The sequence below is a fragment of the Ipomoea triloba genome, chromosome 15 (genome assembly GCF_003576645.1).
Source record: "Ipomoea triloba cultivar NCNSP0323 chromosome 15, ASM357664v1".
Lineage (NCBI taxonomy): Eukaryota > Viridiplantae > Streptophyta > Magnoliopsida > Solanales > Convolvulaceae > Ipomoea > Ipomoea triloba.
Genome location: NC_044930.1, coordinates 10,692,707 through 10,698,488, shown reverse-complemented (window position 1 = coordinate 10,698,488; position 5,782 = coordinate 10,692,707).

Here is a 5,782-nt window from a genome sequence, read left to right as displayed (position 1 = left end):
TAGCTTGGAAGACTACTAGTGGGAGCATTGTTCTTGGCAAGTCCGAAGTGTCAAACTGGAAGAAATATACACACAGGTGCTCGGATCATAAAAATCACTCAGCTGACCGGTAACAATCACCCCATTTGGTCTGGTGCTGGTTAAGTCAACCACTCGGTGATTCGTATGTGCTACCTTCCTCATCCCCAGCCGTGGAGAACTTGATTGGTCCGCCAACGACCAAGGTATCACCAAGGGAAGACCCATCTCCAAACCATGGAAAAGATGTGAACAAAATCCGCTAAATGATCCATTGCTCGACGATCGGAAACAACCAGGACGAACCCGTCTTTAATGATTACGCCTTTTTGGTTGTACTCTTTTTCCCTTAGCTAGGTTTTTTCCCATAGGGTTTTTCTTAGTCTAAGGTTTTTAACGAGGCAACCAGCGTAAATCACGCCCCTCATGTTCAACTCAAACTTGAGGGGTTAATCACGGACTATCAAGGCATTCAAACCGGGGAGGCTTTGCTCGCAACAAGTTGGCCGCCTGGAACACATTCTACTTCTCGAACCTGACGACTCTCGCAGATTTAAGAAGTGGGGGACTTGTGATGGGTAAATATGCACATGTACTAGTCGGTCCGTAAATCACCTGTCCGTCGGTCACCCAACCTGTCCGTCAACGGTCACCCAACGGTCCGTCGACGGTCGCCTGGCATGATCGGAAGCAACACACCTTGTGGATTGGAGGCTCACGAGCGCAACAGTTGCTTGATGTGACGACCGACAACTTTTCGAGAACAGGGGATCCGTGTTTTCATCACCTCGAGCAACTCAACCACTTCGAGCAAACCGATGCGCATTTTGCGGAGTGACAGCCCATATGCCCTCCACTTGCATACCAGACACCATGTGCATAGTGAATCCACTTTGTATAAATAGGGGCCATTCCCCTCACTGAAAAGGGACTCATCAGTACTACACTAATACACTTGCGATTTGCCGATTGTCTTTCTCCTGCTTACTCTTTATCACTGTTCGTCACCCGTAGAGCGATATAGCTTCGAACCGCTTAGTCGTTGACCGGTAGACCGACCGTCTGACCGGCCGAGCGACATTCTTCACTACACGTAACACACGTATCCGTAGCGTAATCGTAGACCCCGTTTACATTAACGCTATCAGTTATCACTAAATATGTCACTTCTTCTAGTGAAAAACCTCTTCTACTAGTATGATGTCTTTTGTTAACATTATTACTCAACCAGTCAACCTCTTCTATTAGGTATAAGAGCATCTCCAATAGTTTAGTTTTTGCACAACATTTTAGTAAGTCAAGTAAGAAAGAGAAAAAGAAAAGGAAGAAAAAAAGATTTGACAATTAAAAAAGAAAAGAAAGCAACGGTTTAATGTCGGAACGGCTGCCAGCTCCCACCACCGAAATTACTCATTTGGAATCACACTATATAGTAGTTGGCTCCCAACAAATTATCTATTAACACATCTTTCACCAATACTATAAATTCTATCCTTGCCATTTGCTACAATAATTATTCATGATTTTATTGAGAATATTTGAAAACAGCCAAACTTTAATTTTCCCATAGCAAATAGGACATCCCAAAAAAAGTAAAAAAGATGGCACTGTCGGCAAATGCCAGATTGTAGATATTTTAATTTGGATCATCTAAAGGATGAGAAAATTTCTTGAATAAATCTTTTTTTTTTTTCACTTTTGGGGCAAAATTAAGCGAAGTTGAAAGTTGAAAGGTAAATAGGATCCCGTACCAAACGACCTCTAGTTAGATTAAAACAACCCTTCTTCACATGCCCATTTGGTAGAGACGACAAGGAAAATTCGTCCTTCACGAAAGGCTCATTTCATTTGCTGACAAGAAAAGCCAAGCGGCGACCCTATCCTACCATAAGCTTAATGATGATGTCCTCATTTCCTATCAAGAAAAGCCAAGTGTACCCTACCAACGTAGAATATTATTAATAGTTTTATGTCGCGTTGCTCGGCAATGTGCGTTGGTCGAGACTCGAGACGTAGATAGCGATGCATATTATGGCGATGGTTGGGAGAAGGTGGGGCAGATCTCCACTGGCGTTGCATATGGACAACTTTGGACTGTTGCTGTGCCATTAATTAAACAAATGTCCAATATGAAATTAAAATAACGTTTGGTATATTTTTTTTAAATATTAAATAATTAGTATGAAATAAAAATAATTATATCAATATAATTAAAAGGAGTATTTTTTAACTTTTAATAAAAGTAGTAGTAATGATGAGTATTGTTGTAATGATGTTCTAACAATTTAGATATTAAAAGAAATTGTGTCTTTTTTAATACGATATTAATCAGCCAATAAAACTTATGGTGTGTTTGGTTGACATGTTTAGCCGCTATCAGTAATAAGTATTAAAGTCATTATTATTGTCAAACGGTTGATAAGTTTTAGAACACTATTATGACTTTTGATTACCCCTCAATTGAAAAACTCATTTTCTAATAAAATAAGAGTTTCATTCCATTATTCATCATCAACCCATAACTATTTAGATTTTTGTTTTTATTTTTTTATTTTATATTTTTTGTTCATATTGGTGCTTTGGATGTCTTTATATTAAAACCAATTGTCTTGATTTTTTGTTCTTGTATTTTTAAAATCTTTATTCACATTATTATAAGGTCATACATAAACAAATAGCAATATAGATAATCATTCTCATTTCACCTTACTACCAAACATGTAAAATACTTTCACCAAAACCCATTACCATTACCAATTCAAGTATTTGATACTCATTTCGATTTCGATTTCCATGTGCGAACCAAACACACCCTTAATTTATTTTTGTTAAAAATAACATGATTATAATGTGCTTGCTAATTAATGTTGTAGAATAATAACTAAAGAGTTATGTAATCAAGTTATAACATATGAATTCAAAAGTTTTTACTGTATATATGATTGAGACCCCAATTGTTTTTATATGTGAACTATACATCTTTTAACTCTCGTTGATATTTTGATTTTTTTTTCCTATAGGATTGATTAGATAATTAAATTTTTGCATTTAAATTCTTATAATATACAAAAATTGCCACATACATAGTATATCAACTTGTAATAAAATGTTTTTTTTTTTAAAAAAACTTGTAATAAAATGTACGTTTTAATTAAAACAAATAGATTTAGAATAGAAGATTAAAATAGATTTAGAATAGAAGATTAAAATAGATTTAGAATAGAAGATTAAAATTTGTGCTACCACAAATAACGTTTGATTTAAGCAAAGAGAAGACAATGCATTCTTAGAATAATTATAGTATGACATTAATATTATTTTAAAATAGTAATTCTAAAAAAAAAAGAGAGGCACCGTGAAGGATTCCAAAAATGGAAAAGGGTACTTTTCATTTATTGTAAGAGTTTATTTCCCAATGCTTAGAATAAATAAGAGCATCCTTACTAGTTGAAGATATTTGGTGGTTTTTTTGTGTCCATGTAAGAAAGAGAGTAGGAGGAGGGAAGAAGTAAATAAAAAAATAAAAGAAAAGAAAGAAGAAAGCTGACAGCATCAGAAAAAGCAAAAATAATAATAAGAATAACAAAGGGCTGCTGATTTACGAGTCAGCTAGGCGCGCAACAGGTGCGCGAAACGCGCACCTGCGTCATTAGTCTGCAAATTTCTATGCGAACAAAACCTGCAAATATCCATTCATTTGCAGAAGTATGAAACTTGAAAAAAAACGCATCCCACACTAATAAGAACCCCATCCCAAGTTATTTGTTCTGAAAAAACCAAATAATATACATAGATGTGGATGCTCTAATACTCCGTAATAATTTATTATAAGGGTTCATTTATTCTATTGGAAATAGCAAGAAATTAATGCATGGGACTTATGTGTGTAATTTACTAAATTGCCATGTGTATTCAAATTTAAATATCTCTATAGAAATTGTTTGGCTATGTTTGACAAACCTAGTTGAAAAGGTAGCTGAAAGCTGAAAAGCTATAAACTCGAAGCTGAAATCTGAAGAGTTGTTAAGCTTAAAAATGTTTGGTAAATTAACTTTTTTATAATCTAATAAATGTAAAGAGACTAAAGAGGACATCTTCATAAAATTAAAATAGTTTTAAATTTAAATAGGTTTGTTTACATATTAAAATATAAAATAATGAAAACAATATATTTTAATAAAATATAAAGTAAGAACATATATTTGAAAATATATAAAGTAAAATAAAATGTATATAATAATTCATAAAATTAGTTCATACAAAAATTAATGTTCAAACACAATGTCAAATTGAAATTACAACCAAATATATTGATGACAAAATGTCAAAATGGTTTTAATGGAGAGGAGTAAAGGATATTGATGACAAAATGTCAAAATGGTTTTAAAGGAGAGGAGTAAAGGATGCCATTTATTTAAAATATAATAAGGTTAAAGATGAAAAAAAGTTAAAAAGCTACTAGCTTATTTTTGAAAGCTACCTAAAATAGCTTTTCAAAATAAACTCTTATTCTAAGCTATTAGCTTATTTTAAGAACATTACCAAACAGAACTTATAGCTTATTAGTAACTTAAAATAAACTATAAACTCCTAAATAAGCTCTACCAAACAGAGCCACTTACTGCATGAATTAATTTGCAGAGTGTTATATTAATTTATAAATACTAATTAGTTGCTCTGTAGAGGATTTAAATACTAGTTGGAAAAGGATTTGAATTAAAATACTAATTGGAATAAGTTTTGAATACTAATTCGATTAATTCATACTAATTGAAAGCAAAATTAACAGACCAATTGATACCAATTAAATTAACAGACCAGTATTAGTACCAATTAATTAGTATTAATTTAATACTAATTAATCTGATACTAATTTAATAAATCTTACTAATTCAATAAATTTAACTGTACTAATTTAATAAATCATAATAATTTAAATTAGTATTTAAATTAGGATTTATTAAATTTAATTGTACCAGATTATGAGTTATTAAATTAGTATTTAAATTCGAATTTAACCTGTATTACTTAGTAGTTATATGTTACTAATTTAATTTGTACTAATTGAATAGACCAGTATTGAATTAGGACGAAATAATCGAATTAGTACTAATCTCATAATCTGGTCTTTTAAATTTGAATAATAATTTGATTAATTCGTAAATACTAATAGAGGATTAAAATACTAGTTGAAAGAAGATTTGAAATTCGATGAATTAATTGCCCTGCAGAGGAGTTAATTTGTAAATACTAATTGAAACTCCTAAAAGAATTAATTTTTGCCAAAGACCTTGTGGTCCAGTGGCATCAAACCCTTCCCTTTCAATACTGACTCTTGTGCTTCAATAGGTATACTGCATTGTAATAGAGTTAGTAGTATTCAAAAAAAAAAAGAATTAATTTTTACTCCTCTTCGAAATTCTGTTGAATACGTCGAAATTGCATGCGTGAGGTATAGATTAATTGCAATATTTACGAATATAATTTTAAATCTTCTTCAAACTCCTCTAGTTTTAAAATTCTATAAATTAATTCATGATTCTTAAATACTAATTGGAACTACTAAAAAACCTAATTTCTACTCCTCTTCGAATTTTGCTGAATACATCAAAATTGCATGTGTAAGGTATTGATTAATTGCAATATGTACAAATCTAATTTCACATCCTCTCCCAACTCCTATGGTTTTGGAATTAATTGCAATATATATATATATATATATATATATATATATATATATATATATATATATATATATATATAT